Genomic DNA, 15,465 nt, shown 5'->3' on the forward strand with positions numbered 1-15,465 from the left:
TGCTGGACTAGAGCCTGATGCTGGGCTAGGGTCTAATTCTGGGGGAGGGTCTGATGCTGGGGGAAGGTCTGGTGCTGGACGAGAGCCTGATGCTGGAGGAGGGTCTGGCTGGACTAGGGCCTGATGCTGGGGAAGGGCCTGATGCTGGATGAGGGCCTGACACTGGAGGAGGGTCTGATGCTGGGGGGAAGGTCTGATGATGGTGGAAGCCTGCTCCCAGATGTACACGGAGTTAAGGATAAATCTCTATGAGAAATCTTTTTTTCATACTTTCCTAACCACCTTGCTATGTTCTTTTTAACTTAAGGATAATTTTGTGCAATATCGGTTGATTTCTGCCATACATCAACATAAATTACCCATAGGTGTACATATGTCCTGTCCCTCTTGAATCTCCCTCCCACCTCCCCTTGCTACATTCTTGTTTCTATGGATATATGAATAATAAAGACTGTTGACTAAAATAACATGAAAAGCTCCCACACACAAGTGTGCACACACACACTCCCTAATGCATCATTTGGGTCCACGTCAGGGTTGCCCTCGGCACCCGCTGCCCTGGGACCGAAGGTGAGCCTTGACACCTGCACTTTGTTCCCACCCTTGGCCTGCTGCCCGTGCCTCAGCAGCAGAGGGGCCCTGTCCCCGCAGATGCTGAAGTGATGGAGCCTCTTGTCTCCAGAGCCACAGGCATGAACACACCGTCGGTCGTCCTCTGGGGACACCTATGCTTCCACCTTCTGGCTTTTCCATTGTGTCCGTCCATTTCTTTTAACAGAATGTCCGTGTGATGACCCAGGCTCCCATTACCAGCTCTGGTCTGTTCTCAGTGAGAGTACAGCTTACCCTCGGCACTCTTTATTGGCCCTGGGAAATTTTGCTTCAGTACTTTATTGAAAGAAAGCAATAATCCTGTGATAAACATAGTTCAAAAGTAGACTGTACATACTTTGTCACATATTCAGGAAGTTCACAAAAGGTAAATAGGAAAATAGAATTATAACAATGAATTGTACAAGTAAATTAAAGGTGGAACCCACATGTAAAGAGACATGTTGTCTCTGTCTACTGAGATACCAGCTGCATAATTGTTGGGAAGTGTAGTGCAAAATAGCCATTAAAGGAGAAAGTCCTTGGGAAAATGGTGAAGGGCCAGAAGTACTTGGCTTTGCACTACGTACAGAAAGACATCTCCTGCCTTTGGTTATGCTCAGCGCCAAGAGTTAATAATAAATAGGGATGTTACTTGTGAGAGCGGGTTGTGGGAGAAGCCCATGAGTCATTTAGAGCACGCTGTCCTTGAAATGTTTCTACCGATTATGTGTTAACTCCGTATGCGCTCTGCTGGCTGCATACTTTAAGCTCTTTGTTTCTGCTTCTATAAAAAAGCTTGACTGCAGAAATAAACTTGTCAGTATTTGCAAGAGACTGTCCAAGTGTCCTTCTTTCAGATTCGTCGCTTCCAAGTCCCAGGGAGAAAATCCCCAATAAGTGGCGCCATGAACAGGGACTTGAGAGAAAGGCTGAACAAAGCGATGAGCCCCTGCAGAAAGAGGTAAGCAGGATGGGACAACATAGCAGTAAAATTTCTTTCATTTCTATAATGCATCATTTTTTGAAACAAAACGGTGTTAATGTTTCAAGAGATCAGTTGAATGACTGCTGTCATATACCAGTGGAACATAAGCCATGGTTCCCGGAGGAGGGGACACTTGATCTTGATGTATGGAAAAGGGTTAAAAATATTATTTTGCGAGCGTATCAGCAAGGGTTACATGGTCACTCATATGGGCTATCATAGAACAAATTGAAGGGCATAACGTTGATTTGGAAGTAAAAACTATTCGATCTTTACATGAATATGAGCTTAAGGAAGAAGATATGCAAGGTGCTTTGAAATATAAGAATGTTATGCTCAATCAGACACAATCCTTAGAAAAACAACTTAGAGACATATATATATATACAGGATATGTCAAAACTGAAGCCACTTGGAACGGAGGTCATTTCATTCAACGGACAGCCCAAATCTAAGGTTTTTCCTTCTGCTCCGCCTGTAACAGCAATTGCTAACTTTGCTTGTACTAATCATTTCACTCCTCCTCGGGAGATGCCTGCTTGCACTTTTGCTTTCCCAGTGCAATTTAATCAACCTGCCCAAGACCAAAATACTTAGGCTAATCTAGATTTTGGCATGTTGTCTAGCTTTAAGAAAGCATGTACTCTGTATGGACCTACTTCTCCTTACTGTATAGAATTTCTCAGAGGACGGGCTGACTGTTGGATGCCATATGATTTTTTTCAAGTAACAAAGATGGTTTTAAATCCTCAACAATTACTGCAATGGCAAATGTGGGTTAATGATGAGGCCCAACAGCTGATGATTGACAAGCAATCTCATGGTAACCCTGCCAATTTAACCTATGATATACTCACTGGAACAAGAGCCATGGCCGATATGATTGCACAACTAGCTAATATTACCTCTTAGATGTTACATTTCATTAAAGAAACTGCCTGTAGGGCATAAGCAAGGGTTGATAGCACTAACTCTGATGGTTCATTTGTTAAGATTATTCAAGGACATGAAGAGGAATATTCTCAATTTATAGGAAAATTAAAGGATGCAATTGAGAAATCTATTAAGGATGTGACTTTACAAAATACTATTTTAAAACAACTTGCTTTTGAAAATGCTAATGAGGAATGTTGATCCGTGCTCAGACCTATTCGAGAGACTGGCTCTCTTATGGAATATTTGAAAGCATATAAGGATATCAGATCTATGTCCATAGAACAAAATTGGAAACCTTTAATGTACAAAAGACTGCTAATGCCAAATGTTTTAGCTGTGGGAAGCCCAGCCATAAGAAAAAACAATGCCGCATGCCAACACAGGCCAAAAAAAATAATACTACTTCTAATAAGAAGAGAACCCCAGGAGTATGTCCAAGATGTAAAAGGGGATTTCATTGGCTGAATGAATGTCATTCTAAATTTGATAAGGATAGAAACACTTTAAACCCCAGTGCACAGCAAAAACAACAGGGAAACTAGTAAAGGGGCCATCCTCTAGCCCCACTACAAAAGGAGGACCTAGCGTTATGATGCTACAAGCAGCTACATCTAAGAGTGCTTGCATTGATATACCTAGTCCTTATGATATGGAACTAATAGAATTATACAACCCCCACAAAATTCCCACTGGATATTATGGCCCGATTCCACCCCAGGACAATGGGACTGATTTTGGGACGTAGTAGCTACACAATGAGAAGTTTAGTGGTATTGACTGGTGTTGTGGACTAAGATTATGAAGGGGAAATACATGTTATGGTAAATGTTATCAAAACGGAAAATGCATACTTACAAAAAAGGGGAATATTTTGCACAATTATTACTTTTACCATATGCCAAACCAATGAAGACATCTGATAAAGTTCGACAAGGAGGCTTTGGCAATACCAACCTTACTGCTGCACTATCCACCTTACTAAAGGAACATCAGAAACCCATGCTTTCTTTACGCATACGGGGGAAAAAATTCACAGGCATGTTAGATACTGGAGCCGACATTTCAATCATTAGAGCTGCAGAATGGCCCCTCGAATGGGGTAAGGTTATGGCTCCTTCTAGACTATTAGGAATGGATGAAACTGATGCCACACAAACTTTTGTCAGTGCATCCTATTTACAAGTGTATGGCCCTGATCAAATTGTAGCTTATCTTAAACCATATGTTACTAATATCCCAATCAATTTATGGGGACAGGATTTTCTTGAACAAATGAAAGCCACAATTTCTTTAAATGAACCTTTTTAATGGGGGCCATTGAGTTAACAACGCTGCCCCTTGATTGGGAATCTGATACCCCAGTATGGACACCTCAATGGCCCCTAACTAAAGAAAAATTGGCAGCTCTTATGCAATTAGTTAATGAACATTTACAAAAAGCTCATATAGAACCTTCATTTTCCCCATGGAATTCCCTTATTTTTGTAATAAAAAAAGAAATCAGGAAAATGACAAATGTTGATAGATTTAAGAAATGTTAATAATACCATGTCACCTATGGGGCCCTTACAACCCGGATTGCCCTCCCCTTCTATGGTACCAAAAGAATGGTCTGTAGTTATTATTGACTTACAAGACTGTTTTTTTACTATATCTTTGCACCCTAAACATAGAAAACATTTTGCCTTTTCAGTTCCTTCTATAAATCACATGGCTCCTGTTAAAAGATTCCAATGGAAGGTGCTACCTCAGGGAATGATGAACTCCCCTACCATTTGCCAATATCTCATATCTGTTTTATTACAACCCATTAGAGACAAGTATCCTACTGCGTTTATAATTCATTATATGGATGACATACTTCTTTCTATGGAATCTGAATTCTGTTTGCAACAGTTATATAATGAAGTTACTACTACTTTTCAAAATCATGGCCTGCTTGTAGCACCAGATAAAATTCAGTGGAAAGCACCCTTTAATTATTTAGGACATGATATGGAAGAATCTAAAATCAAACCTCAAAAAACTCAAATTTCTGCGCAATCTCTACACATGCTGAATGATTTTCAAAAATTGCTAGGAGATATTAATTGGCTGTGGCATCTGTTGGCATCCCCACCTATGCCTTACAAAATCTATTTAAAATTTTAGAGGGATCCCCCGACCATAATAGCCCTAGGCAGCTAACAAAAGAGGCCAAAGAAGAACTGGCCTTAATGGAGAAATGCATTCAACAATCTTTTTTCAACTCAGCTAGATTATGATCAACCAGTTTCTTTATATATATTCCCTACTGAACATTCGCCCACTGCAATTATAGCTCAGCATAGCCCAATAGAATGTGTATATTTACAAACTAAACAGTCTAAAAAAATTGTAGAATATATTGAGAAAATAGGGCACTTAATTGTGTCAGGAAGAAGCCATGTACAAACTTGGACTGGATTTGATCCATATGCAATACACGTTCCCTTGACAAAACAGGAATTGCAAATTGCCTTCCAGTATAACCTGACCATGCAAATGGCATTAAGTGATTTTCAAAATGTTATCTCATTTCATCTGCCGAAAGGAAAATTATGGGACTTTCTACAATGTACTAAATTCATTGTAACTAATATCATTGCATCCCAGCCTATTATCAATGCACCCACCTATTTCATTGATGGCAACAAGAAAGGCAGAGCAGGGATTGTCAGCCCTGATATCAAAGAGAAATTACCCAACACCTATTCTTCAATACAAAGAGTTGAATTATATGCTTTATATGCTCTTTTGTCGCTTCAACCATTATCCTTCAACATATATACTGATTCCAAATACCTTGCTTCCCTTTTTCCTGATTTTGTTACCACCTTTTTATACAACCTAGATGAAGAATTATATACTCTCTTTTCACAGACTCAAGCTTTAATTTGCTCACGTACAGAACCTTTCTTTATTGCACATATATGTGCTCATTCAGGTTTACTTGGCCCTCTGGTCACAAGAAATGATGCTGTTGACAGGCTCATAGCTCCCATTTTTACATCTGCCAATGATGAACATGCTAATCTTCATACCAATGTTAACAGATTGCAGTCTAAATATCATATTCCTCTCACTGAAACACGACATATTATTAAAACCTGTGTTGTCTGCACCCCTCTGCACTTATGAACTACAATTTCAGGAGTTAATCACCAGGGGCAACAACCTAATTCCCTTTAGCAATCTGACTTCACCCACTGCTCCTTAAAGAAAATTTTCTTTACTTTTTGTCTCAATAGATATATTTTCCAACTTTATCTGGACAGTACCTGTCTCTTCAGAATCCAATAAACACGCCATTCCCACACTCTTACTCACCTTCCCCATTATGGGGATTCCTTCTGTCTTGAAAACAGACAATGGACCTGCATTCACCTCGCATTCATTTCATTCATTTTTATCAGAATGGAACATAACACACATTATAGGAATACCCTATAATCCTCAGGGGCAAGCCATTATTGAAAGAGCCCACCGCACCCTAAAACTCATTTATGTAAACAGAAAGGGGGAATATGGAAGAGGAGATACACCAATATAGTATAAGCAATTTAATCAGTGGCTGCCAGGAATCTTACGACTCCTAGGCAAGGGTTATGGTCTTGTCATTGCAGATGGAGAGCAAATCTGGGTTCCCCTTCACCATGTCTGCTACCGAGAAGGACCCCAAGACTGGACTCCCTTGGGAAGTGACGAAGTTGACGCAAAGGGTCTCATCAATGACCCTGGAGGAGCCAATGAGGAAACGCCATCTGAATCCTTACCCGACATGGGCTCAAGTGAAAACATGACTTATCAGGCTGAGCAGACACTGAAGAGTACTGGAACTCCTATGACTCCAGATAAACTATTTCTGGCAATGTAAACTGTTCTGAAGGGCAGGAGGAACATCATAATTGCTCCTGGTTTAATAGATCAAGCATTGGAGGCTTTCATAAATCTAAGACAAGTTTCTTGACTGATAAGGACATATTGCTGAATTGGTATAATGGGGGCTTATCACCCCCACGACCCAGGATTGTCATCCCCAATGTGGGGCCAGAGCAATGGCACATTTGGAAAATTCCAGCAGCCGTAGAGCACTTCACTAGTGTTTATGGGACTATGGGTGTGTTTCGTCCTTCTAATTATACCTTCCTATCTAATAGTACTGGCTATATTCAATCATGTGTTCACCTTCCATACTTGCTTATTGTAGGGCATTTTGATATTGACTTATCAGCCAAGATTGTCAATTGTACTGCATGTGCATTGTATACCTGCCTTAATCACACCATTTCATATCACAATGCTAGCATTGTGCTAGTTAAACAAAGATCTGAGTTATGGCTTCCCATAAACTTAATTGATCCTTGGACTGATTCTATATTTCTTTCTGTATTGTTGAAAACTAGGCTTAGGCGATCTAAGCACATCATTGGGTGGATTATTGCAGGCATCTTAAACCTTATCTCCATTGTGACTGTAGGAACTTTGTCTGGTATGGCTTTACGTAATTCTATACAAAATCATGATTTTATCACTGCTTGGCACAAAGACTCTCATGATCTGTGGACTTGACAAGCTCAAATAGATCAGCAATTACAAACATGAATTAATGAGTTACAAACTGTGGTTATCTACTTAGGAGATCAAATGCAGCAACTGACTTTCCAAACACATATATGCTGTCACTGGAATTTTACTTCTTTTTGTCTGACTAACATGCCCTATAATAGCACTGAATATCCTTGGAATAAGGTTAAGGCGCATTTGCAGGATCTCACAAGTAACTAAAGTTTAGACTTCAATTTGTTGAAACAACAACTTGCCAATTTTCAAGTTAGGGTACCTAGAGAATTGTATAGCACTCAATTCTATGATACTTTAACCAAAACCCTATCGTCTCTAGACCCTAGAGCTTGGCTTTCAGGAAGCAATATTTTTATATATGTATTAATCACCCTGCTCTTTTTGTCCTTGATTATGGGATATAGAAGTCTCTACTCAAGACTCCATGCCTCCCACAATGGAGTCCAACTAGCTGCCGCTGTGCTTAATTTAAAAACAAAAGGAGGATATGTTGGGAAGCGTAGTGCAAAATAGCCATAAAAGGAGAAAGTCCTTGGGAAAATGGTGAAGGGCCAGAAGTACTCGGCTTTGTACTACAGACAGAAAGACATCTCCTGCCTTTGGTTATGCTCAGGGCCAAGAGTTAATAATAAATAGGGATGTTACTTGTGAGAGCGGGTTGTGGGAGAAGCCCATGAGTCATTTAGAGCACGCTGTCCTTGAAATGTTTCTACTGATTATGTGTTAACTCCGTATGCGCTCTGCTGGCCGCATACTTTAAGCTCTTTGTTTCTGCTTCTATAAAAAAGCTTGACCGCAGAAACAAACTTGTCAGTCTTTGCAAGAGACTGTACAAGTGTCCTTTTGGGTTCGTCGCTTTCAAGTCCCGGGGAGAAAATCCCCAACAATAATAAATATCGCACCATGACCTGAATATATCTCTTGATGGCTTTTTTAATGTGCCGCTGAAAAAGTAAAAGTTACATTTGCCACTTCTACATTCCAGAATTGCTATGTCATCACAATCTAAAAATGTACACCTAGGTCCATTCTTTAAACATGTTTACAAACAGGTAAAAAGATGATTTACATAAAAATAAGGCCTTTGTCAGAGCTGCACTACCCTGTCTGTCGCAGAAGTGGCACCTTCACTGTCCAGCTCCATGGCTCCGCAGCATGTGCAGGGCATTGCAACTGGTTCCCAAAGAGTCTCTCTGAAGAGGAGGGATCCGGGTCCCCAGAGAATAGGTTATGGGAGAGATTTTCATCATCTTCTAGTCATCCTTTCAGCCCAAATTTCATTAGAAGCTCACATTTAACAACCAGTACGTTTAAATCACTTCACGGTGCAAAAAGCATTTCTTGCTAGAAAAAGTACAATTTAGGCCAGTTCTTAAAATCCAACAACAATTGGTTGAAATAAGTTTGCTTACCTCAGAGTGATTGTTGGAGACCTTGGTTACATCATGCACACCGTGTCATGATGATTTTACAATCACAGAAAAACCTCATCTCTCATGGTTTAACATTTAACAATTAAACAAGGATAATTACAATAAATACATCATTTACAAAAGCCCTATATTTGTTCATAGGCTTTATACAGACAAGCACTACAGCACATTCATTTGAAAGACTGAAATCAGGTATCAGAACATGAATTGATCTGAAAGGATATTCATAGCCTGAATATACAAGAAAAAGTAAGGAATTATATAAACGAAGTCATAAGTTTACATAAATATAAGAAACATTAAATCCTAAAATATTTTCTCTATGGTATTCATGAATTTTTCACTAATTAAAAACCCTGTAATAAAATATCTTCAGGTCCATGTAACAAGTATTAACACATAAAGATTGCGTTGAGTTCAAGATGTAGTCTTTTGTATAATCATCTGGAGAATTAGTGCAGGTAAACTGGAAACAAACACACAGATGAATCAGTCCTGGGACAGCAGGTGGTGCCCAAGCCCCTGCCCCTCCAGACACCCCTCCACCCCATTCGGGGCTTCAGCTGCTTTGAGAATTCAGAGAAACATGGAGGACCAAGCAGATCAAGGAGAGAACTCTGTGGCTGACTTTATTCTGACATATAGCTAAAAGCTGTTGTTAAAAAAAAAAAACAAAAAAACTCAAAAGCCCAATCCAGCTTTCTAGCTGAGACGTGAACAGGACAGAGCAGACAGCCTCCTGCCCTCAGAGCGACTCGAGCAGGGCTGGGCCCCAGGGCCAGACCCACCAGAGGACCACCCAGAGCAGCACCTGCAAGGCAGGGTGGCCCTTCAGCAGCGGCCGATCCCCAGATGCTGGTGCACCTCCATGTGAAACACTGGCCTCCACATGGAGAGGCCCAGGGCATGGCAGCCTGGTGAACCCTGACTCTCTGGGTCCTGCTCCCTCAGAGAACGTGAACGCAGGGTGTGGGTAGAGGCACCGCCAATGAGGGAGGGAAACCCGTGCACACTGACGCGAGGGAACCTCTGCCTTATTCTCACCACTCCGACAGCAGAGGGGCGCCAGGTTTACACTCTCTGCTGCTGAGGGCTCTCCCAGGCCAACCTCCAGAGACCCGCTGACACTCCACTCCCCGGGGCGTGGGTTCCGTGCCCCCGAGGGACCAGGCGGGCCTGTACTCACCACGAAGCTCAGCAGGAGCAAGTCCTGACTGTAGTGGAATCCAGCCTCTGCGTTCCCGCCATGCTGCCCAGTCCCACTAGCGTGGGAGGAAGCATGCAAACATAGAGTGCGGTTAGTCGTGCAATGTCATACGGGGCACGAGGAGACACACACTCACACCCACAGTGGCACCCACTCCTACTGAGGGTCTGGGGAAACCTCTAGAAGGTGGATGAGCCAGAGAGAGCGAGCCAGTGGGCTGCCACATGGTGGTCCCTGCCATCAGTGGGGGGAAGGCGGTCACACTAGAGCAACAATGGCACGTTCAACGACAGAAACGCCGTCATGGGGACAGCTACTCCTGGTGAGCAGCTGCCAGTCTCTCCTTAGACCTACGGATTCACAGAGCTCCAGATTCACAGATTTGACACAGTCTATTGTTATTCAGTTTTACACTTACTTCATTCCCTCAGCTGCCAGCTTTACAGGAAGAGGTATGAGATGACAAGACCACTATCAAATGTGAAACCTCGAGTTCAGACGAGATCAGGCGCGTTCAGGATGGTATGGCCAGAGACGGAGACGTAGGCGGCTGCCTCGGGGTGCCCTAAGAGCCTTTCCCTATGCCTCCCTTTTGCTGTGCCTCCCTTTCGCTCTGAAATGCCGGTCGGGCCAGGCGGCCACACCTCTCCTCTGGGGAGCGCATGCTGTACTTGAGCCACACGACCTGGGACTGGACTCCAGCCTGCCGACGCCACCATGCCCACCAGCACCGCAACCCCAGGCCAGCAACTGCTGGGACCCCCCAGGGACCGGGCGAGCAGGCTTGCATGCGGGGCCTGTGGGGTAGGCTGAGGGCTCTGAGGTTTCGGTGCCCTCCCACCCGGGGCCTCTACAGGCCTGTCTCTGCTCCCTCGTCCGCTGAGCAGGGCCGCCCCCCATCCCGTTCGCTTCTCAGGGCCACGCGGACCCGGAGGTGTATGGCTTCGGGGCCGAAGCCGCCCGCGGCCCACAAGCCTCTGAGCATCCTGCCGGCCTAGGCGCAGCCCAGCCTGGGCTCTGAGCGCCCATCTTGCCCGACACCTGCCTAGTGCACAAACCCACCAGGAGCCACGGAGGCACGGTCGACCTGAACGGCTTAGCCCCGCCCCTTCGTCCTACCGAGGCACCCCCTTGCCCCCATGCCGCCCGCCAAGCACTCGACTTTCCTGAGAAAGAAGAGGAGCCTCAGGCAGGCACACGGACAGACACACAGACACTCACATGCACTCACGCGAAGGGAGACAGCCTGCCGGCGCAAGCTCCTCAGCCAGAGCCATAGCACCTGTGACAAGCCGGGGCCAGAGGAAAGGATGGGCGGCTGGGTTTCCAGAAAGACAGAGGCAGAAATACACGAAGCTTCTGAGACCAACTCCAAGACGGTGAGAGGGAGATAGAGATAGATAGACATCTACCACACACACACACACACACACACACACACACACACACACGAGTGTGATCCTTGGAAATACTTCTGTTCGTAGTTGCTGGGTTGAGTCCAACTTTTATGCGACCCATGGACTGAGGCCCGTCAGGCTCCTCTCTCCGTGCCATATCCCAGGCAAGAATACTGGAGTGGGTTGCCATTTCCTTCTCCAGGGGATCTTCCCGACCCAGGAATCAAACCCAAATCTCCTGCGAGTGGATGCCTTGCCATCTGAGACAGGATACTGCTAATTCCCTAGTCAAAATACAAAGAAAAGAGCTCGTGTTCTACTAAGTGGAAAGAGGATTGAAGAAACGGAAGGTGTCCTTTGTTGGTATCTTTGAATCTTTATTTAGTTTTCGTTTATTTTTACTATTATAGCTACTTGAACAAGGCAAGGGAGAAACCCCAGAATTGAAAAGCAATTGACCTTTTTCAAAGAAGCATGTGGCAGGTTAAGCTCTCTTCATTTTTTAGAGGTGGTTAAAGGCAAAATCTTTATTCAACACATATGACTGTTGTGAACTTTATTTCAAATCCCCATGATGAATCCCTAAGACCTCCAGGAAGAAAGGAGTAGAGGGGGAGACAAAAAGAACAACCCTTCCCCTTGGTGCCATCTCAACCAGCTGCTTAGTTCCTTCATCTCACGGACTACTATCTGGGACTATCTGGTTTGTCTGATTCTTGTTTGGGGGACTGTTTCTAGTCACAAGGCTGTAAACAGTTGTGGGGGCGGGGGTGGGGGGGGAGCCCTTCTTTCCTTTCCACATGAGACCCAGTGGACATTCCAGGCAGTGCCCAGTGCATTGAGTCTGTAGCAACAGAATCACCAGTGATGCTTTTTAACAACGCATATTCCTGGAATCCACTCCATTCACTGCTGACTATTTGTGGTGGTGGTCTGCAAACTAAAACTGCAAGCTTTCTTGATGATTCCAAATCACACCAAAGTCTGAGGACTATGAAGATCTTCACATTTCTGGAAGAGCCACACACCTACAGAAGGAACCACAAGATTTTCCTGAAATGGTAAAGGTATAAGTATTGGACTAAACATTGGAAGGTCTCCACCTTTGCTATGTAAGTCAAAAGATCTTTCTTTGAAATGAAAATGGATAATACTGAAGGTTCACATTGTGCTAGAGCATTTAAAAAACCCTAAATTGTAGAAATCTGCTGTACGAGTTCCTTGAAAATATATTGATGGATATGTCTTAATGCCTTAGACTGTGCCTTGAATATAGTGTACACATCAACCCAGGAAAGGAAAGAATTGAATCACCAAATATACAAAGAGATCAAAAGTGCCGAGCCAAGTGACACCTTGAGGCTTCCAAGAACTTTTCTGTCTTTCACACACTAAATAAATACTGAGCACCAACAATGAGCTAGGAGGCATGTAATAAGTTTCTGGAAATAGAATGCTGAGAGAAGAAGACACAGAGTTCCTGCTTTCACTGAGATGAATCTAATGATAAATCACAGGCAGATACTTTGAGAACTTATAGAGGGGCCTCTTCCCTCACCAAAACCTGGGTGTCAGGGAAAGCTTTTCAGAGTAACAATTGAGTTGAGATCAATAGGTAGAACCTACGTAAACCAGGGTTGAGATGCAGGAAGAAGTTCAGGCAGGGAAAATAGCATCTTGGAAGGCTATGTGACAAGGGAAACTTAGGACATTCAAGACATGAAAATGCCCTATGGGATGGAAGCCAAAGAATGTAGAGGGCATTCCAGTGAAAAGACATCACAGAAGCACGTGAGGAGCAAGCATGAAGGGAATTGGTCATATATTCAATATGATGGGAAAATACAAGAGCAGTGGAGCAGGGAGGTGACAGAATTGCATCTGCATTCGAAAAGGTCATCTTGCTCCACATCACTAGTGATTGGAGAGGCTCAACTCCAAACTACAAGGAGGGACCACTTCATATGAGTCCAATTGTTCTCATTGCAATGTCTGTCAATAACAAATTCTGGAGAAGATATGGAGCAAAGGGAACTGTCCTCCAAGGTGAGTAGGAATGGGAGTTGGTACAGCCAGTATGGAAAACAGTATGGAGGTTCCTGAAGGAACTAAAAGTAGAAGTAGCCTATGGTTCAGCAGTCCCACTCCCAGGCATAGATTCACCCAATGTATAAGTCAACAAGATAGATGCCCCGTTTGGGCAAACCTATCTGTGCCTGTGCACGCGTGATCCATCGCCTGTGAGGCTGGGGGTGGGGCTGGGGCGGGGACGGGGGCTGGAGCCCGTGCAGCCCCTGGCATTGCCTGAGGCACGCCAAGGGAGCCCCAGACTGAGACCGGAAGGCCAGTCCTCTGGTTTCCTGGAAGCGAATGCGAATGTGGAGGGGCTCGCGGGCCGCGCGGAGTCAACCCAGGTCTGCAGCGGGAGTCCGGGCCCCGGCCACCCACTCCCCCCGCCCCGGGAGGGGCTGAGGCTGCGGAGGGTCCGAGAATTGGGACGCGGGGCAGGGGCTAAAGGACCTCTTCTGGTAGGCAAAAAGCCTACAGCACCTGGTATTCCCAGTTGGTCTCCCATCCAAGATACTAACCAGGACCGACTCTGCTTAGCTTCCGAGATCAGAGGAGATCGGGCACCTTCAGGCTGATACTGCCGGAGACGGGGGTGGTTGCCGCGGGGCGCCCTAAGAGCCGTGCACTTGGCCTCCCTTTCGTTCTGACCTGCCGGTCGGGCCAAGAGGCCGCACCTCTGCTCGGGTGGCGTGCTGTACTTGAGCTGCACCACCCGTGAGCGACCAGACTCCAGCCTGCTGACGCCGGCCCGCCCCCGAACACTGCCAACCCCAGACCAGCAACCACCTAGCCGGGCCCGGGGGACCCAAGGACTTCCAGGACCCCCCAGTGACCGGGAGGGCAGGCGTGTGTGCGCGCGGGGCCTGGGGGGTGGGCTGAGGGGTGCGGAGGTCTCGGCGCCCTCCCACCCCAGCCAACTCCAGGCCCGGCCACGCTCGCTGAGCGGGACCTCCCCCCTCATCCCGTTCCCTGCTCAGGGCCACGTGGCCGGGAGGTGTCGGTCTTCGGGACCCGCCGCCGCCCGCCCCGCCGCGGCCCGCGGGCTGCTGAACCTTCTGCGGGCCTAGGTGCAGCGAATCTTTAGCGCCCATCTTGCCCGGCACCTGCCTGCCCGGTGCCCAAATCCACCGGGAGGCGCGGTCGACCGGAGCGCCTCAGCCCCGCCCCTTCGCCCTACCGAGGCCCCCCCTTGCCCCCACACCGCCCGCCAAGCGCTCGACCTTCCTGAGAGAGCAGACGAGCCACAGGCAGGCACACAGACAGACACACAGACACTCGCACGCACCCACGCCAAGGGAGACAGCAGCCGGGGCAAGCTCCTCAGCCAGAGCCATAGCACCTGTGACAAGCCAGGGCCAGAGGAACGGGCCGGCTGCCTGCTGTCGGGAGAGAAAGAGGCAGAAATACATGAAGCTTCTGAGACCAACTCCAAGACGGTGAGAGGGAGATACAGACAGACAGACATCCACCGCGCGCGCGCACACACACACACACACACACACTTGAGTGTGATCCTTGGAAATACTTCTGTTCGTAGTTGCTGGGTTGAGTCCAACTTTTATGCGACCCATGGACTGAGGCCCGTCAGGCTCCTCTCTCCGTGCCATATCCCAGGCAAGAATACTGGAGTGGGTTGCCATTTCCTTCTCCAGGGGATCTTCCCGACCCAGGAATCAAACCCAAATCTCCTGCGAGTGGATGCCTTGCCATCTGAGACAGGATACTGCTAATTCCCTAGTCAAAATACAAAGAAAAGAGCTCGTGTTCTACTAAGTGGAAAGAGGATTGAAGAAACGGAAGGTGTCCTTTGTTGGTATCTTTGAATCTTTATTTAGTTTTCGTTTATTTTTACTATTATAGCTACTTGAACAAGGCAAGGGAGAAACCCCAGAATTGAAAAGCAATTGACCTTTTTCAAAGAAGCATGTGGCAGGTTAAGCTCTCTTCATTTTTTAGAGGTGGTTAAAGGCAAAATCTTTATTCAACACATATGACTGTTGTGAACTTTATTTCAAATCCCCATGATGAATCCCTAAGACCTCCAGGAAGAAAGGAGTAGAGGGGGAGACAAAAAGAACAACCCTTCCCCTTGGTGCCATCTCAACCAGCTGCTTAGTTCCTTCATCTCACGGACTACTATCTGGGATTATCTGGTTTGTCTGATTCTTGTTTGGGGGACCGTTTCTAGTCACAAGGCTGTAAACAGTTGGGTGGGGGGAAGCCCTTCTTTCCATTCCACAT

General features: G+C 45.7%; 1 long non-coding RNA gene across 2 annotated transcripts; it reads left to right on the forward strand.

Moving 5' to 3' along the window:
- Window positions 1–646: 646 nt before the first annotated feature.
- On the forward strand, window positions 647–8,030 carry LOC113879538. Of its 2 annotated transcripts, none has more exons than XR_003507370.1 (2): window positions 647–1,555; window positions 1,970–8,030. It is a non-coding gene; the product is annotated as an uncharacterized LOC113879538 (long non-coding RNA). The 2 variants fall into 2 exon arrangements; XR_003507369.1 differs by having other exon boundaries at window positions 1,159–1,555; window positions 6,160–8,030.
- The last annotated feature ends 7,435 nt before the right edge of the window (window positions 8,031–15,465 follow it).

The sequence above is a fragment of the Bos indicus x Bos taurus genome, chromosome 21 (genome assembly GCF_003369695.1).
Source record: "Bos indicus x Bos taurus breed Angus x Brahman F1 hybrid chromosome 21, Bos_hybrid_MaternalHap_v2.0, whole genome shotgun sequence".
NCBI lineage: Eukaryota > Metazoa > Chordata > Mammalia > Artiodactyla > Bovidae > Bos > Bos indicus x Bos taurus.